Here is a 17,068-nt window from a genome sequence, read left to right on the forward strand (position 1 = left end):
TCCCGTGGGTGTTGGTTTGATACCGTTTGGGGACAGCCAAGGAGGCATCTGCAGGCAACAAAGGTAGGTGTGTGCTTGTGTGTGTGTTTCCTATGCAGATCCTAAGCCCAGTGTCACATGCAAGTAGGAGGAGTAAGAAGGGTTCCTGGCAAATCCGGGTTATGGATTGCATTTAAAAAGGCCCCGTGGGAGTGCAATGGGCCCCTGTCTTGCTGCTTAGCAATAATGGTATGGGTTTAGGTTCTGCTGTGTGTACTGGTGGTTGACTGCCCCCCAGCCCAGAGTGTGCATGGAAAATTGTCTGGCAGCCTCCCTGACAGCAAGCAGTGATAGTGCCCATGAAGGGGACCTTGTTGGGCCCGCCCCTTTCACGGTTATCGCTTCTCGGCCTTTTGGCTAAGATCAAGTGTAGTATCTGTTCTTATCAGTTTAATATCTGATACGTCCCCTATCTGGGGACCATATATTAAATGGATTTTTGAGAACGGGGGCCGATTTCGAAGCTTGCTTCCGTCGCCCTATGCATTGACCCGATATGGCAGTATCTTCGGGTACAGTGCACCACCCCCTTACAGGGTTAAAAAGAAAGATTCCTACTTTCATTGCTACCTGCTTGCTGGCTAGCCAGCTAGCCAGCCCTGTGGGCCTTGCTGCTGCTGCTGCTGCTGCAGCCAAAAAACAAAAGGTGGTGCTGCTGCTGCTGCTGCTGCTTCTGCTTCTGCTTGTGTCTGGCCGCTGTTGGAGCGTCCAGGCACAGGAATTCTGCTGCTGCTGACTAAATGGCCTCCTTAATTGGATCATTTGAGTAGCCAGCACACCTGTGCAGGTAGGGCATGACATGATAGGCAGCTGCCTTGATAGCGGGTGGGTGCTGAATGTTCCTAATTGACAAAATAAGATTAATGCTTATGAAGAAATATAAAATCTCATCCCTTCCCCAATATCGCGCCACACCCCTACCCCTTAATTCCCTGGTTGAACTTGATGGACATATGTCTTTTTTCGACCGTACTAACTATGTAACTATGTAACATAACATGGGGGGGGGGGGTCTCCTGGCTGTTCACACAGGTGTGTCATTGCTGTACATTGACCATGCATTGCTTCTGTGGTATTGCAAAGGCAAAGACAAATGCTTCCAGCCATCCATTGCACTAATGGATTGGTCATCAGCTGGCTGTCTATGTCCCGCATCAATATAGACCAAAGTACAGAGGGTTAGGCTATGCTATTGTGCACCTACCTGATGCATCAGAAGGTGCGAGGCCCTTGCTAAATTCTGTGCACAGACTTTGAGATCTATGCTTTAGACTGTATCTAAACCTGCTCCAACATGGACTGACATTCTGGCCTACTTTCAGCCGATGCGACTTGTCTGTCGCTGAACAGTCGCTTTTTATGTATTCAGCACCTATGTATAATGTTGTAAAAATGCTCTAGAAGCTAAAGTCGCAGAAATGTCACACATATTTGGCCTGCAACTTTCTGTGCGACAAATTCAGACAGGAAAAATCAGTATAAATCCTTAGAAAATTATCCCCCAGTGTCTCCATCTGCTGGCGGTATTGAATAAGCATTGCTGCACTGATGGGGTATGCATTAGACGAAAAAAAAGAAGAAAAAGAAGAATAATACGCCCAGAAAAGAGGCGAAAAGGAGAAAAACGTAAAAAAACGTGAAAAAAAAGTAAGAGGAAGAGAAGGGAAAAAAAGGTGGAAATGGGTTTAAAAGTGATTTCGGCGGAGAAATATATATATATATATATATATATATATATATATATATATACGCGCACACACACACATATATATAAACGTATTCTCCGTTGAGATATTGCAGCCGCTGCTGTGTCCAGGCCCAGGAGCCTTAGCACTGTGCTGTGATGTCACTCAATACCACTGACATCACTAGGTGTAAACAACATCTCTCCTTTGCTGTGTATGTGACTATGGAGCTGTTTGGTGATGTCGTCTATTATGGCCTTCATAGAAGCAACAGGAGATTGTTGCATCCATCTAGAACCCTCAGAACTACAGTGCTATGATGTCACTCACTTCCACAGGCCTTGCAGAGTGTAAACAACAACAACCCAGCTTTGTTGTGTATGTAACCATAGGGATTTGTGATGTCACCTAGAACCTTCACAGCAGCGACAGCTTTATGAGGAGCATCAGCACTGCTCTGCCTGAGCAGAACCATCACCGCCATAGGTTGTCAAATAACCCGGGTTTAACCCACACAGGTAAGTCCAATGGGGTGCAGGCATGTCCTCTATGCTTACAGCTTCCCGTGGGTGTTGGTTTGATACCGTTTGGGGACAGCCAAGGAGGCATCTGCAGGCAACAAAGGTAGGTGTGTGCTTGTGTGTGTGTTTCCTATGCAGATCCTAAGCCCAGTGTCACATGCAAGTAGGAGGAGTAAGAAGGGTTCCTGGCAAATCCGGGTTATGGATTGCATTTAAAAAGGCCCCGTGGGAGTGCAATGGGCCCCTGTCTTGCTGCTTAGCAATAATGGTATGGGTTTAGGTTCTGCTGTGTGTACTGGTGGTTGACTGCCCCCCAGCCCAGAGTGTGCATGGAAAATTGTCTGGCAGCCTCCCTGACAGCAAGCAGTGATAGTGCCCATGAAGGGGACCTTGTTGGGCCCGCCCCTTTCACGGTTATCGCTTCTCGGCCTTTTAGCTAAGATCAAGTGTAGTATCTGTTCTTATCAGTTTAATATCTGATACGTCCCCTATCTGGGGACCATATATTAAATGGATTTTTGAGAACGGGGGCCGATTTCGAAGCTTGCTTCCGTCGCCCTATGCATTGACCCGATATGGCAGTATCTTCGGGTACAGTGCACCACCCCCTTACAGGGTTAAAAAGAAAGATTCCTACTTTCATTGCTACCTGCTTGCTGGCTAGCCAGCTAGCCAGCCCTGTGGGCCTTGCTTCTGCTGCTGCTGCTGCAGCCAAAAAACAAAAGGTGGTGCTGCTGCTGCTTCTGCTTCTGCTTGTGTCTGGCCGCTGTTGGAGCGTCCAGGCACAGGACTTCTGCTGCTGCTGACTAAATGGCCTCCTTAATTGGATCATTTGAGTAGCCAGCACACCTGTGCAGGTAGGGCATGACATGATAGGCAGCTGCCTTGATAGCGGGTGGGTGCTGAATGTTCCTAATTGACAAAATAAGATTAATGCTTATGAAGAAATATAAAATCTCATCCCTTCCCCAATATCGCGCCACACCCCTACCCCTTAATTCCCTGGTTGAACTTGATGGACATATGTCTTTTTTCGACCGTACTAACTATGTAACTATGTAACATAACATGGGGGGGGGTGTCTCCTGGCTGTTCACACAGGTGTGTCATTGCTGTACATTGACCATGCATTGCTTCTGTGGTATTGCAAAGGCAAAGACAAATGCTTCCAGCCATCCATTGCACTAATGGATTGGTCATCAGCTGGCTGTCTATGTCCCGCATCAATATAGACCAAAGTACAGAGGGTTAGGCTATGCTATTGTGCACCTACCTGATGCATCAGAAGGTGCGAGGCCCTTGCTAAATTCTGTGCACAGACTTTGAGATCTATGCTTTAGACTGTATCTAAACCTGCTCCAACATGGACTGACATTCTGGCCTACTTTCAGCCGATGCGACTTGTCTGTCGCTGAACAGTCGCTTTTTATGTATTCAGCACCTATGTATAATGTTGTAAAAATGCTCTAGAAGCTAAAGTCGCAGAAATGTCACACATATTTGGCCTGCAACTTTCTGTGCGACAAATTCAGACAGGAAAAATCAGTATAAATCCTTAGAAAATTATCCCCCAGTGTCTCCATCTGCTGGCGGTATTGAATAAGCATTGCTGCACTGATGGGGTATGCATTAGACGAAAAAAAAGAAGAAAAAGAAGAATAATACGCCCAGAAAAGAGGCGAAAAGGAGAAAAACGTAAAAAAACGTGAAAAAAAAGTAAGAGGAAGAGAAGGGAAAAAAAGGTGGAAATGGGTTTAAAAGTGATTTCGGCGGAGAAATATATATATATATATATATATATATATATATATATATATATATATACGCGCACACACACACATATATATAAACGTATTCTCCGTTGAGATATTGCAGCCGCTGCTGTGTCCAGGCCCAGGAGCCTTAGCACTGTGCTGTGATGTCACTCAATACCACTGACATCACTAGGTGTAAACAACATCTCTCCTTTGCTGTGTATGTGACTATGGAGCTGTTTGGTGATGTCGTCTATTATGGCCTTCATAGAAGCAACAGGAGATTGTTGCATCCATCTAGAACCCTCAGAACTACAGTGCTATGATGTCACTCACTTCCACAGGCCTTGCAGAGTGTAAACAACAACAACCCAGCTTTGTTGTGTATGTAACCATAGGGATTTGTGATGTCACCTAGAACCTTCACAGCAGCGACAGCTTTATGAGGAGCATCAGCACTGCTCTGCCTGAGCAGAACCATCACCGCCATAGGTTGTCAAATAACCCGGGTTTAACCCACACAGGTAAGTCCAATGGGGTGCAGGCATGTCCTCTATGCTTACAGCTTCCCGTGGGTGTTGGTTTGATACCGTTTGGGGACAGCCAAGGAGGCATCTGCAGGCAACAAAGGTAGGTGTGTGCTTGTGTGTGTGTTTCCTATGCAGATCCTAAGCCCAGTGTCACATGCAAGTAGGAGGAGTAAGAAGGGTTCCTGGCAAATCCGGGTTATGGATTGCATTTAAAAAGGCCCCGTGGGAGTGCAATGGGCCCCTGTCTTGCTGCTTAGCAATAATGGTATGGGTTTAGGTTCTGCTGTGTGTACTGGTGGTTGACTGCCCCCCAGCCCAGAGTGTGCATGGAAAATTGTCTGGCAGCCTCCCTGACAGCAAGCAGTGATAGTGCCCATGAAGGGGACCTTGTTGGGCCCGCCCCTTTCACGGTTATCGCTTCTCGGCCTTTTGGCTAAGATCAAGTGTAGTATCTGTTCTTATCAGTTTAATATCTGATACGTCCCCTATCTGGGGACCATATATTAAATGGATTTTTGAGAACGGGGGCCGATTTCGAAGCTTGCTTCCGTCGCCCTATGCATTGACCCGATATGGCAGTATCTTCGGGTACAGTGCACCACCCCCTTACAGGGTTAAAAAGAAAGATTCCTACTTTCATTGCTACCTGCTTGCTGGCTAGCCAGCTAGCCAGCCCTGTGGGCCTTGCTGCTGCTGCTGCTGCAGCCAAAAAACAAAAGGTGGTGCTGCTGCTGCTTCTGCTTCTGCTTGTGTCTGGCCGCTGTTGGAGCGTCCAGGCACAGGACTTCTGCTGCTGCTGACTAAATGGCCTCCTTAATTGGATCATTTGAGTAGCCAGCACACCTGTGCAGGTAGGGCATGACATGATAGGCAGCTGCCTTGATAGCGGGTGGGTGCTGAATGTTCCTAATTGACAAAATAAGATTAATGCTTATGAAGAAATATAAAATCTCATCCCTTCCCCAATATCGCGCCACACCCCTACCCCTTAATTCCCTGGTTGAACTTGATGGACATATGTCTTTTTTCGACCGTACTAACTATGTAACTATGTAACATAACATGGGGGGGGGGGGGTCTCCTGGCTGTTCACACAGGTGTGTCATTGCTGTACATTGACCATGCATTGCTTCTGTGGTATTGCAAAGGCAAAGACAAATGCTTCCAGCCATCCATTGCACTAATGGATTGGTCATCAGCTGGCTGTCTATGTCCCGCATCAATATAGACCAAAGTACAGAGGGTTAGGCTATGCTATTGTGCACCTACCTGATGCATCAGAAGGTGCGAGGCCCTTGCTAAATTCTGTGCACAGACTTTGAGATCTATGCTTTAGACTGTATCTAAACCTGCTCCAACATGGACTGACATTCTGGCCTACTTTCAGCCGATGCGACTTGTCTGTCGCTGAACAGTCGCTTTTTATGTATTCAGCACCTATGTATAATGTTGTAAAAATGCTCTAGAAGCTAAAGTCGCAGAAATGTCACACATATTTGGCCTGCAACTTTCTGTGCGACAAATTCAGACAGGAAAAATCAGTATAAATCCTTAGAAAATTATCCCCCAGTGTCTCCATCTGCTGGCGGTATTGAATAAGCATTGCTGCACTGATGGGGTATGCATTAGACGAAAAAAAAGAAGAAAAAGAAGAATAATACGCCCAGAAAAGAGGCGAAAAGGAGAAAAACGTAAAAAAACGTGAAAAAAAAGTAAGAGGAAGAGAAGGGAAAAAAAGGTGGAAATGGGTTTAAAAGTGATTTCGGCGGAGAAATATATATATATATATATATATATATATATATATATATATATATACGCGCACACACACACATATATATAAACGTATTCTCCGTTGAGATATTGCAGCCGCTGCTGTGTCCAGGCCCAGGAGCCTTAGCACTGTGCTGTGATGTCACTCAATACCACTGACATCACTAGGTGTAAACAACATCTCTCCTTTGCTGTGTATGTGACTATGGAGCTGTTTGGTGATGTCGTCTATTATGGCCTTCATAGAAGCAACAGGAGATTGTTGCATCCATCTAGAACCCTCAGAACTACAGTGCTATGATGTCACTCACTTCCACAGGCCTTGCAGAGTGTAAACAACAACAACCCAGCTTTGTTGTGTATGTAACCATAGGGATTTGTGATGTCACCTAGAACCTTCACAGCAGCGACAGCTTTATGAGGAGCATCAGCACTGCTCTGCCTGAGCAGAACCATCACCGCCATAGGTTGTCAAATAACCCGGGTTTAACCCACACAGGTAAGTCCAATGGGGTGCAGGCATGTCCTCTATGCTTACAGCTTCCCGTGGGTGTTGGTTTGATACCGTTTGGGGACAGCCAAGGAGGCATCTGCAGGCAACAAAGGTAGGTGTGTGCTTGTGTGTGTGTTTCCTATGCAGATCCTAAGCCCAGTGTCACATGCAAGTAGGAGGAGTAAGAAGGGTTCCTGGCAAATCCGGGTTATGGATTGCATTTAAAAAGGCCCCGTGGGAGTGCAATGGGCCCCTGTCTTGCTGCTTAGCAATAATGGTATGGGTTTAGGTTCTGCTGTGTGTACTGGTGGTTGACTGCCCCCCAGCCCAGAGTGTGCATGGAAAATTGTCTGGCAGCCTCCCTGACAGCAAGCAGTGATAGTGCCCATGAAGGGGACCTTGTTGGGCCCGCCCCTTTCACGGTTATCGCTTCTCGGCCTTTTGGCTAAGATCAAGTGTAGTATCTGTTCTTATCAGTTTAATATCTGATACGTCCCCTATCTGGGGACCATATATTAAATGGATTTTTGAGAACGGGGGCCGATTTCGAAGCTTGCTTCCGTCGCCCTATGCATTGACCCGATATGGCAGTATCTTCGGGTACAGTGCACCACCCCCTTACAGGGTTAAAAAGAAAGATTCCTACTTTCATTGCTACCTGCTTGCTGGCTAGCCAGCTAGCCAGCCCTGTGGGCCTTGCTGCTGCTGCTGCTGCAGCCAAAAAACAAAAGGTGGTGCTGCTGCTGCTTCTGCTTCTGCTTGTGTCTGGCCGCTGTTGGAGCGTCCAGGCACAGGACTTCTGCTGCTGCTGACTAAATGGCCTCCTTAATTGGATCATTTGAGTAGCCAGCACACCTGTGCAGGTAGGGCATGACATGATAGGCAGCTGCCTTGATAGCGGGTGGGTGCTGAATGTTCCTAATTGACAAAATAAGATTAATGCTTATGAAGAAATATAAAATCTCATCCCTTCCCCAATATCGCGCCACACCCCTACCCCTTAATTCCCTGGTTGAACTTGATGGACATATGTCTTTTTTCGACCGTACTAACTATGTAACTATGTAACATAACATGGGGGGGGGGGGTCTCCTGGCTGTTCACACAGGTGTGTCATTGCTGTACATTGACCATGCATTGCTTCTGTGGTATTGCAAAGGCAAAGACAAATGCTTCCAGCCATCCATTGCACTAATGGATTGGTCATCAGCTGGCTGTCTATGTCCCGCATCAATATAGACCAAAGTACAGAGGGTAGGCTATGCTATTGTGCACCTACCTGATGCATCAGAAGGTGCGAGGCCCTTGCTAAATTCTGTGCACAGACTTTGAGATCTATGCTTTAGACTGTATCTAAACCTGCTCCAACATGGACTGACATTCTGGCCTACTTTCAGCCGATGCGACTTGTCTGTCGCTGAACAGTCGCTTTTTATGTATTCAGCACCTATGTATAATGTTGTAAAAATGCTCTAGAAGCTAAAGTCGCAGAAATGTCACACATATTTGGCCTGCAACTTTCTGTGCGACAAATTCAGACAGGAAAAATCAGTATAAATCCTTAGAAAATTATCCCCCAGTGTCTCCATCTGCTGGCGGTATTGAATAAGCATTGCTGCACTGATGGGGTATGCATTAGACGAAAAAAAAGAAGAAAAAGAAGAATAATACGCCCAGAAAAGAGGCGAAAAGGAGAAAAACGTAAAAAAACGTGAAAAAAAAGTAAGAGGAAGAGAAGGGAAAAAAAGGTGGAAATGGGTTTAAAAGTGATTTCGGCGGAGAAATATATATATATATATATATATATATATATATATATATATATATATATACGCGCACACACACACATATATATAAACGTATTCTCCGTTGAGATATTGCAGCCGCTGCTGTGTCCAGGCCCAGGAGCCTTAGCACTGTGCTGTGATGTCACTCAATACCACTGACATCACTAGGTGTAAACAACATCTCTCCTTTGCTGTGTATGTGACTATGGAGCTGTTTGGTGATGTCGTCTATTATGGCCTTCATAGAAGCAACAGGAGATTGTTGCATCCATCTAGAACCCTCAGAACTACAGTGCTATGATGTCACTCACTTCCACAGGCCTTGCAGAGTGTAAACAACAACAACCCAGCTTTGTTGTGTATGTAACCATAGGGATTTGTGATGTCACCTAGAACCTTCACAGCAGCGACAGCTTTATGAGGAGCATCAGCACTGCTCTGCCTGAGCAGAACCATCACCGCCATAGGTTGTCAAATAACCCGGGTTTAACCCACACAGGTAAGTCCAATGGGGTGCAGGCATGTCCTCTATGCTTACAGCTTCCCGTGGGTGTTGGTTTGATACCGTTTGGGGACAGCCAAGGAGGCATCTGCAGGCAACAAAGGTAGGTGTGTGCTTGTGTGTGTGTTTCCTATGCAGATCCTAAGCCCAGTGTCACATGCAAGTAGGAGGAGTAAGAAGGGTTCCTGGCAAATCCGGGTTATGGATTGCATTTAAAAAGGCCCCGTGGGAGTGCAATGGGCCCCTGTCTTGCTGCTTAGCAATAATGGTATGGGTTTAGGTTCTGCTGTGTGTACTGGTGGTTGACTGCCCCCCAGCCCAGAGTGTGCATGGAAAATTGTCTGGCAGCCTCCCTGACAGCAAGCAGTGATAGTGCCCATGAAGGGGACCTTGTTGGGCCCGCCCCTTTCACGGTTATCGCTTCTCGGCCTTTTGGCTAAGATCAAGTGTAGTATCTGTTCTTATCAGTTTAATATCTGATACGTCCCCTATCTGGGGACCATATATTAAATGGATTTTTGAGAACGGGGGCCGATTTCGAAGCTTGCTTCCGTCGCCCTATGCATTGACCCGATATGGCAGTATCTTCGGGTACAGTGCACCACCCCCTTACAGGGTTAAAAAGAAAGATTCCTACTTTCATTGCTACCTGCTTGCTGGCTAGCCAGCTAGCCAGCCCTGTGGGCCTTGCTGCTGCTGCTGCTGCAGCCAAAAAACAAAAGGTGGTGCTGCTGCTGCTTCTGCTTCTGCTTGTGTCTGGCCGCTGTTGGAGCGTCCAGGCACAGGACTTCTGCTGCTGCTGACTAAATGGCCTCCTTAATTGGATCATTTGAGTAGCCAGCACACCTGTGCAGGTAGGGCATGACATGATAGGCAGCTGCCTTGATAGCGGGTGGGTGCTGAATGTTCCTAATTGACAAAATAAGATTAATGCTTATGAAGAAATATAAAATCTCATCCCTTCCCCAATATCGCGCCACACCCCTACCCCTTAATTCCCTGGTTGAACTTGATGGACATATGTCTTTTTTCGACCGTACTAACTATGTAACTATGTAACATAACATGGGGGGGGGGGGGTCTCCTGGCTGTTCACACAGGTGTGTCATTGCTGTACATTGACCATGCATTGCTTCTGTGGTATTGCAAAGGCAAAGACAAATGCTTCCAGCCATCCATTGCACTAATGGATTGGTCATCAGCTGGCTGTCTATGTCCCGCATCAATATAGACCAAAGTACAGAGGGTTAGGCTATGCTATTGTGCACCTACCTGATGCATCAGAAGGTGCGAGGCCCTTGCTAAATTCTGTGCACAGACTTTGAGATCTATGCTTTAGACTGTATCTAAACCTGCTCCAACATGGACTGACATTCTGGCCTACTTTCAGCCGATGCGACTTGTCTGTCGCTGAACAGTCGCTTTTTATGTATTCAGCACCTATGTATAATGTTGTAAAAATGCTCTAGAAGCTAAAGTCGCAGAAATGTCACACATATTTGGCCTGCAACTTTCTGTGCGACAAATTCAGACAGGAAAAATCAGTATAAATCCTTAGAAAATTATCCCCCAGTGTCTCCATCTGCTGGCGGTATTGAATAAGCATTGCTGCACTGATGGGGTATGCATTAGACGAAAAAAAAGAAGAAAAAGAAGAATAATACGCCCAGAAAAGAGGCGAAAAGGAGAAAAACGTAAAAAAACGTGAAAAAAAAGTAAGAGGAAGAGAAGGGAAAAAAAGGTGGAAATGGGTTTAAAAGTGATTTCGGCGGAGAAATATATATATATATATATATATATATATATATATATATATATATATACGCACACACACACATATATATAAACGTATTCTCCGTTGAGATATTGCAGCCGCTGCTGTGTCCAGGCCCAGGAGCCTTAGCACTGTGCTGTGATGTCACTCAATACCACTGACATCACTAGGTGTAAACAACATCTCTCCTTTGCTGTGTATGTGACTATGGAGCTGTTTGGTGATGTCGTCTATTATGGCCTTCATAGAAGCAACAGGAGATTGTTGCATCCATCTAGAACCCTCAGAACTACAGTGCTATGATGTCACTCACTTCCACAGGCCTTGCAGAGTGTAAACAACAACAACCCAGCTTTGTTGTGTATGTAACCATAGGGATTTGTGATGTCACCTAGAACCTTCACAGCAGCGACAGCTTTATGAGGAGCATCAGCACTGCTCTGCCTGAGCAGAACCATCACCGCCATAGGTTGTCAAATAACCCGGGTTTAACCCACACAGGTAAGTCCAATGGGGTGCAGGCATGTCCTCTATGCTTACAGCTTCCCGTGGGTGTTGGTTTGATACCGTTTGGGGACAGCCAAGGAGGCATCTGCAGGCAACAAAGGTAGGTGTGTGCTTGTGTGTGTGTTTCCTATGCAGATCCTAAGCCCAGTGTCACATGCAAGTAGGAGGAGTAAGAAGGGTTCCTGGCAAATCCGGGTTATGGATTGCATTTAAAAAGGCCCCGTGGGAGTGCAATGGGCCCCTGTCTTGCTGCTTAGCAATAATGGTATGGGTTTAGGTTCTGCTGTGTGTACTGGTGGTTGACTGCCCCCCCAGCCCAGAGTGTGCATGGAAAATTGTCTGGCAGCCTCCCTGACAGCAAGCAGTGATAGTGCCCATGAAGGGGACCTTGTTGGGCCCGCCCCTTTCACGGTTATCGCTTCTCGGCCTTTTGGCTAAGATCAAGTGTAGTATCTGTTCTTATCAGTTTAATATCTGATACGTCCCCTATCTGGGGACCATATATTAAATGGATTTTTGAGAACGGGGGCCGATTTCGAAGCTTGCTTCCGTCGCCCTATGCATTGACCCGATATGGCAGTATCTTCGGGTACAGTGCACCACCCCCTTACAGGGTTAAAAAGAAAGATTCCTACTTTCATTGCTACCTGCTTGCTGGCTAGCCAGCTAGCCAGCCCTGTGGGCCTTGCTGCTGCTGCTGCTGCAGCCAAAAAACAAAAGGTGGTGCTGCTGCTGCTTCTGCTTCTGCTTGTGTCTGGCCGCTGTTGGAGCGTCCAGGCACAGGACTTCTGCTGCTGCTGACTAAATGGCCTCCTTAATTGGATCATTTGAGTAGCCAGCACACCTGTGCAGGTAGGGCATGACATGATAGGCAGCTGCCTTGACAGCGGGTGGGTGCTGAATGTTCCTAATTGACAAAATAAGATTAATGCTTATGAAGAAATATAAAATCTCATCCCTTCCCCAATATCGCGCCACACCCCTACCCCTTAATTCCCTGGTTGAACTTGATGGACATATGTCTTTTTTCGACCGTACTAACTATGTAACTATGTAACATAACATGGGGGGGGGGGTCTCCTGGCTGTTCACACAGGTGTGTCATTGCTGTACATTGACCATGCATTGCTTCTGTGGTATTGCAAAGGCAAAGACAAATGCTTCCAGCCATCCATTGCACTAATGGATTGGTCATCAGCTGGCTGTCTATGTCCCGCATCAATATAGACCAAAGTACAGAGGGTTAGGCTATGCTATTGTGCACCTACCTGATGCATCAGAAGGTGCGAGGCCCTTGCTAAATTCTGTGCACAGACTTTGAGATCTATGCTTTAGACTGTATCTAAACCTGCTCCAACATGGACTGACATTCTGGCCTACTTTCAGCCGATGCGACTTGTCTGTCGCTGAACAGTCGCTTTTTATGTATTCAGCACCTATGTATAATGTTGTAAAAATGCTCTAGAAGCTAAAGTCGCAGAAATGTCACACATATTTGGCCTGCAACTTTCTGTGCGACAAATTCAGACAGGAAAAATCAGTATAAATCCTTAGAAAATTATCCCCCAGTGTCTCCATCTGCTGGCGGTATTGAATAAGCATTGCTGCACTGATGGGGTATGCATTAGACGAAAAAAAAGAAGAAAAAGAAGAATAATACGCCCAGAAAAGAGGCGAAAAGGAGAAAAACGTAAAAAAACGTGAAAAAAAAGTAAGAGGAAGAGAAGGGAAAAAAAGGTGGAAATGGGTTTAAAAGTGATTTCGGCGGAGAAATATATATATATATATATATATATATATATATATATATATATATACGCGCACACACACACATATATATAAACGTATTCTCCGTTGAGATATTGCAGCCGCTGCTGTGTCCAGGCCCAGGAGCCTTAGCACTGTGCTGTGATGTCACTCAATACCACTGACATCACTAGGTGTAAACAACATCTCTCCTTTGCTGTGTATGTGACTATGGAGCTGTTTGGTGATGTCGTCTATTATGGCCTTCATAGAAGCAACAGGAGATTGTTGCATCCATCTAGAACCCTCAGAACTACAGTGCTATGATGTCACTCACTTCCACAGGCCTTGCAGAGTGTAAACAACAACAACCCAGCTTTGTTGTGTATGTAACCATAGGGATTTGTGATGTCACCTAGAACCTTCACAGCAGCGACAGCTTTATGAGGAGCATCAGCACTGCTCTGCCTGAGCAGAACCATCACCGCCATAGGTTGTCAAATAACCCGGGTTTAACCCACACAGGTAAGTCCAATGGGGTGCAGGCATGTCCTCTATGCTTACAGCTTCCCGTGGGTGTTGGTTTGATACCGTTTGGGGACAGCCAAGGAGGCATCTGCAGGCAACAAAGGTAGGTGTGTGCTTGTGTGTGTGTTTCCTATGCAGATCCTAAGCCCAGTGTCACATGCAAGTAGGAGGAGTAAGAAGGGTTCCTGGCAAATCCGGGTTATGGATTGCATTTAAAAAGGCCCCGTGGGAGTGCAATGGGCCCCTGTCTTGCTGCTTAGCAATAATGGTATGGGTTTAGGTTCTGCTGTGTGTACTGGTGGTTGACTGCCCCCCAGCCCAGAGTGTGCATGGAAAATTGTCTGGCAGCCTCCCTGACAGCAAGCAGTGATAGTGCCCATGAAGGGGACCTTGTTGGGCCCGCCCCTTTCACGGTTATCGCTTCTCGGCCTTTTGGCTAAGATCAAGTGTAGTATCTGTTCTTATCAGTTTAATATCTGATACGTCCCCTATCTGGGGACCATATATTAAATGGATTTTTGAGAACGGGGGCCGATTTCGAAGCTTGCTTCCGTCGCCCTATGCATTGACCCGATATGGCAGTATCTTCGGGTACAGTGCACCACCCCCTTACAGGGTTAAAAAGAAAGATTCCTACTTTCATTGCTACCTGCTTGCTGGCTAGCCAGCTAGCCAGCCCTGTGGGCCTTGCTGCTGCTGCTGCTGCAGCCAAAAAACAAAAGGTGGTGCTGCTGCTGCTTCTGCTTCTGCTTGTGTCTGGCCGCTGTTGGAGCGTCCAGGCACAGGACTTCTGCTGCTGCTGACTAAATGGCCTCCTTAATTGGATCATTTGAGTAGCCAGCACACCTGTGCAGGTAGGGCATGACATGATAGGCAGCTGCCTTGATAGCGGGTGGGTGCTGAATGTTCCTAATTGACAAAATAAGATTAATGCTTATGAAGAAATATAAAATCTCATCCCTTCCCCAATATCGCGCCACACCCCTACCCCTTAATTCCCTGGTTGAACTTGATGGACATATGTCTTTTTTCGACCGTACTAACTATGTAACTATGTAACATAACATGGGGGGGGGGGTCTCCTGGCTGTTCACACAGGTGTGTCATTGCTGTACATTGACCATGCATTGCTTCTGTGGTATTGCAAAGGCAAAGACAAATGCTTCCAGCCATCCATTGCACTAATGGATTGGTCATCAGCTGGCTGTCTATGTCCCGCATCAATATAGACCAAAGTACAGAGGGTTAGGCTATGCTATTGTGCACCTACCTGATGCATCAGAAGGTGCGAGGCCCTTGCTAAATTCTGTGCACAGACTTTGAGATCTATGCTTTAGACTGTATCTAAACCTGCTCCAACATGGACTGACATTCTGGCCTACTTTCAGCCGATGCGACTTGTCTGTCGCTGAACAGTCGCTTTTTATGTATTCAGCACCTATGTATAATGTTGTAAAAATGCTCTAGAAGCTAAAGTCGCAGAAATGTCACACATATTTGGCCTGCAACTTTCTGTGCGACAAATTCAGACAGGAAAAATCAGTATAAATCCTTAGAAAATTATCCCCCAGTGTCTCCATCTGCTGGCGGTATTGAATAAGCATTGCTGCACTGATGGGGTATGCATTAGACGAAAAAAAAGAAGAAAAAGAAGAATAATACGCCCAGAAAAGAGGCGAAAAGGAGAAAAACGTAAAAAAACGTGAAAAAAAAGTAAGAGGAAGAGAAGGGAAAAAAAGGTGGAAATGGGTTTAAAAGTGATTTCGGCGGAGAAATATATATATATATATATATATATATATATATATATATATATATATACGCACACACACACATATATATAAACGTATTCTCCGTTGAGATATTGCAGCCGCTGCTGTGTCCAGGCCCAGGAGCCTTAGCACTGTGCTGTGATGTCACTCAATACCACTGACATCACTAGGTGTAAACAACATCTCTCCTTTGCTGTGTATGTGACTATGGAGCTGTTTGGTGATGTCGTCTATTATGGCCTTCATAGAAGCAACAGGAGATTGTTGCATCCATCTAGAACCCTCAGAACTACAGTGCTATGATGTCACTCACTTCCACAGGCCTTGCAGAGTGTAAACAACAACAACCCAGCTTTGTTGTGTATGTAACCATAGGGATTTGTGATGTCACCTAGAACCTTCACAGCAGCGACAGCTTTATGAGGAGCATCAGCACTGCTCTGCCTGAGCAGAACCATCACCGCCATAGGTTGTCAAATAACCCGGGTTTAACCCACACAGGTAAGTCCAATGGGGTGCAGGCATGTCCTCTATGCTTACAGCTTCCCGTGGGTGTTGGTTTGATACCGTTTGGGGACAGCCAAGGAGGCATCTGCAGGCAACAAAGGTAGGTGTGTGCTTGTGTGTGTGTTTCCTATGCAGATCCTAAGCCCAGTGTCACATGCAAGTAGGAGGAGTAAGAAGGGTTCCTGGCAAATCCGGGTTATGGATTGCATTTAAAAAGGCCCCGTGGGAGTGCAATGGGCCCCTGTCTTGCTGCTTAGCAATAATGGTATGGGTTTAGGTTCTGCTGTGTGTACTGGTGGTTGACTGCCCCCCCAGCCCAGAGTGTGCATGGAAAATTGTCTGGCAGCCTCCCTGACAGCAAGCAGTGATAGTGCCCATGAAGGGGACCTTGTTGGGCCCGCCCCTTTCACGGTTATCGCTTCTCGGCCTTTTGGCTAAGATCAAGTGTCTTGCCCTAAGGTATTCGGGTACCCCTCTCCTCGGCCTTGTGGGATCGCCCAGGTTTATTGCCTGGGCTTCACCCACCTGCTGCTATTGGGGAGAGGGCTTAGTCCCAGGATAACGGGAAGGTGATCATCGGAGGACGGGTCTGCCGGAGAGGATGGCTAATGCGCCGAACGCTCCTAATACAGTACGGCTGTTTATCGAGGAGGAAAAGAGGAGTGCCTACGGGATTTTGCATGTCCAGCAGAAGGTCGTGGAGGGAGTGCTGAGGATGCCGCATGCTTCCATCTTCTGTGTCCAGGTCTTTCCCAGCCAAGGATTCTTTGACGTGACCTTCTACAACCTGGATGATCTCCGTACCTGTCTCTACCGGAGTAAGGAGAATGCTTCTCACCCTGACCTACAAGGGATCCGATTCATTTCCTGCGAGGCTCGGCCTAAGAAAGTTCCAGTGGTAGTGCATATGTACAACCCTTTTGTGCGGGATGAGGAGATCCAGACCTTTCTAAGAAGGTATTGTGTGTCTGTTTCTGGTGCGGAGAGGAAAAATAACATCCTGGGGACTTTCACAGGCATGAGACGTTTTTGGGTGGAGTTTAGGCCTGCCCCCGAGGGTGGTGCTGAAGGTTTTTGTCACCCCCCGCAGAACTTTGCGATAGGGAACAACAGGGGGTTTCTGCACTACCCGGGGATGCCAAGTTTTTGC

At 46.5% G+C, this 17,068-nt stretch overlaps 7 non-coding genes across 7 annotated transcripts; all 7 read left to right on the top strand.

Moving 5' to 3' along the window:
• Nucleotides 1–376: 376 nt before the first annotated feature.
• On the top strand, nt 377–567 carry LOC130329573 (U2 spliceosomal RNA). The gene has a single exon (XR_008873117.1). It is a non-coding gene; the product is annotated as a U2 spliceosomal RNA (small nuclear RNA).
• Nucleotides 568–2,661: 2,094 nt separating this feature from the next.
• LOC130329521 (U2 spliceosomal RNA) lies at nt 2,662–2,852 on the top strand. Its single transcript, XR_008873079.1, has one exon. It is a non-coding gene; the product is annotated as a U2 spliceosomal RNA (small nuclear RNA).
• Nucleotides 2,853–4,942: 2,090 nt separating this feature from the next.
• LOC130329574 (U2 spliceosomal RNA) lies at nt 4,943–5,133 on the top strand. Its single transcript, XR_008873118.1, has one exon. It is a non-coding gene; the product is annotated as a U2 spliceosomal RNA (small nuclear RNA).
• Nucleotides 5,134–7,220: 2,087 nt separating this feature from the next.
• Nucleotides 7,221–7,411, top strand: LOC130329575 (U2 spliceosomal RNA). Its single transcript, XR_008873119.1, has one exon. It is a non-coding gene; the product is annotated as a U2 spliceosomal RNA (small nuclear RNA).
• Nucleotides 7,412–9,500: 2,089 nt separating this feature from the next.
• LOC130329576 (U2 spliceosomal RNA) lies at nt 9,501–9,691 on the top strand. Its single transcript, XR_008873120.1, has one exon. It is a non-coding gene; the product is annotated as a U2 spliceosomal RNA (small nuclear RNA).
• A 2,088-nt stretch (nt 9,692–11,779) lies between these two features.
• Nucleotides 11,780–11,970, top strand: LOC130329577 (U2 spliceosomal RNA). Its single transcript, XR_008873121.1, has one exon. It is a non-coding gene; the product is annotated as a U2 spliceosomal RNA (small nuclear RNA).
• Nucleotides 11,971–14,055: 2,085 nt separating this feature from the next.
• On the top strand, nt 14,056–14,246 carry LOC130329578 (U2 spliceosomal RNA). Its single transcript, XR_008873122.1, has one exon. It is a non-coding gene; the product is annotated as a U2 spliceosomal RNA (small nuclear RNA).
• The last annotated feature ends 2,822 nt before the right edge of the window (nt 14,247–17,068 follow it).

Source organism: Hyla sarda, unplaced genomic scaffold (genome assembly GCF_029499605.1).
Source record: "Hyla sarda isolate aHylSar1 unplaced genomic scaffold, aHylSar1.hap1 scaffold_318, whole genome shotgun sequence".
NCBI lineage: Eukaryota > Metazoa > Chordata > Amphibia > Anura > Hylidae > Hyla > Hyla sarda.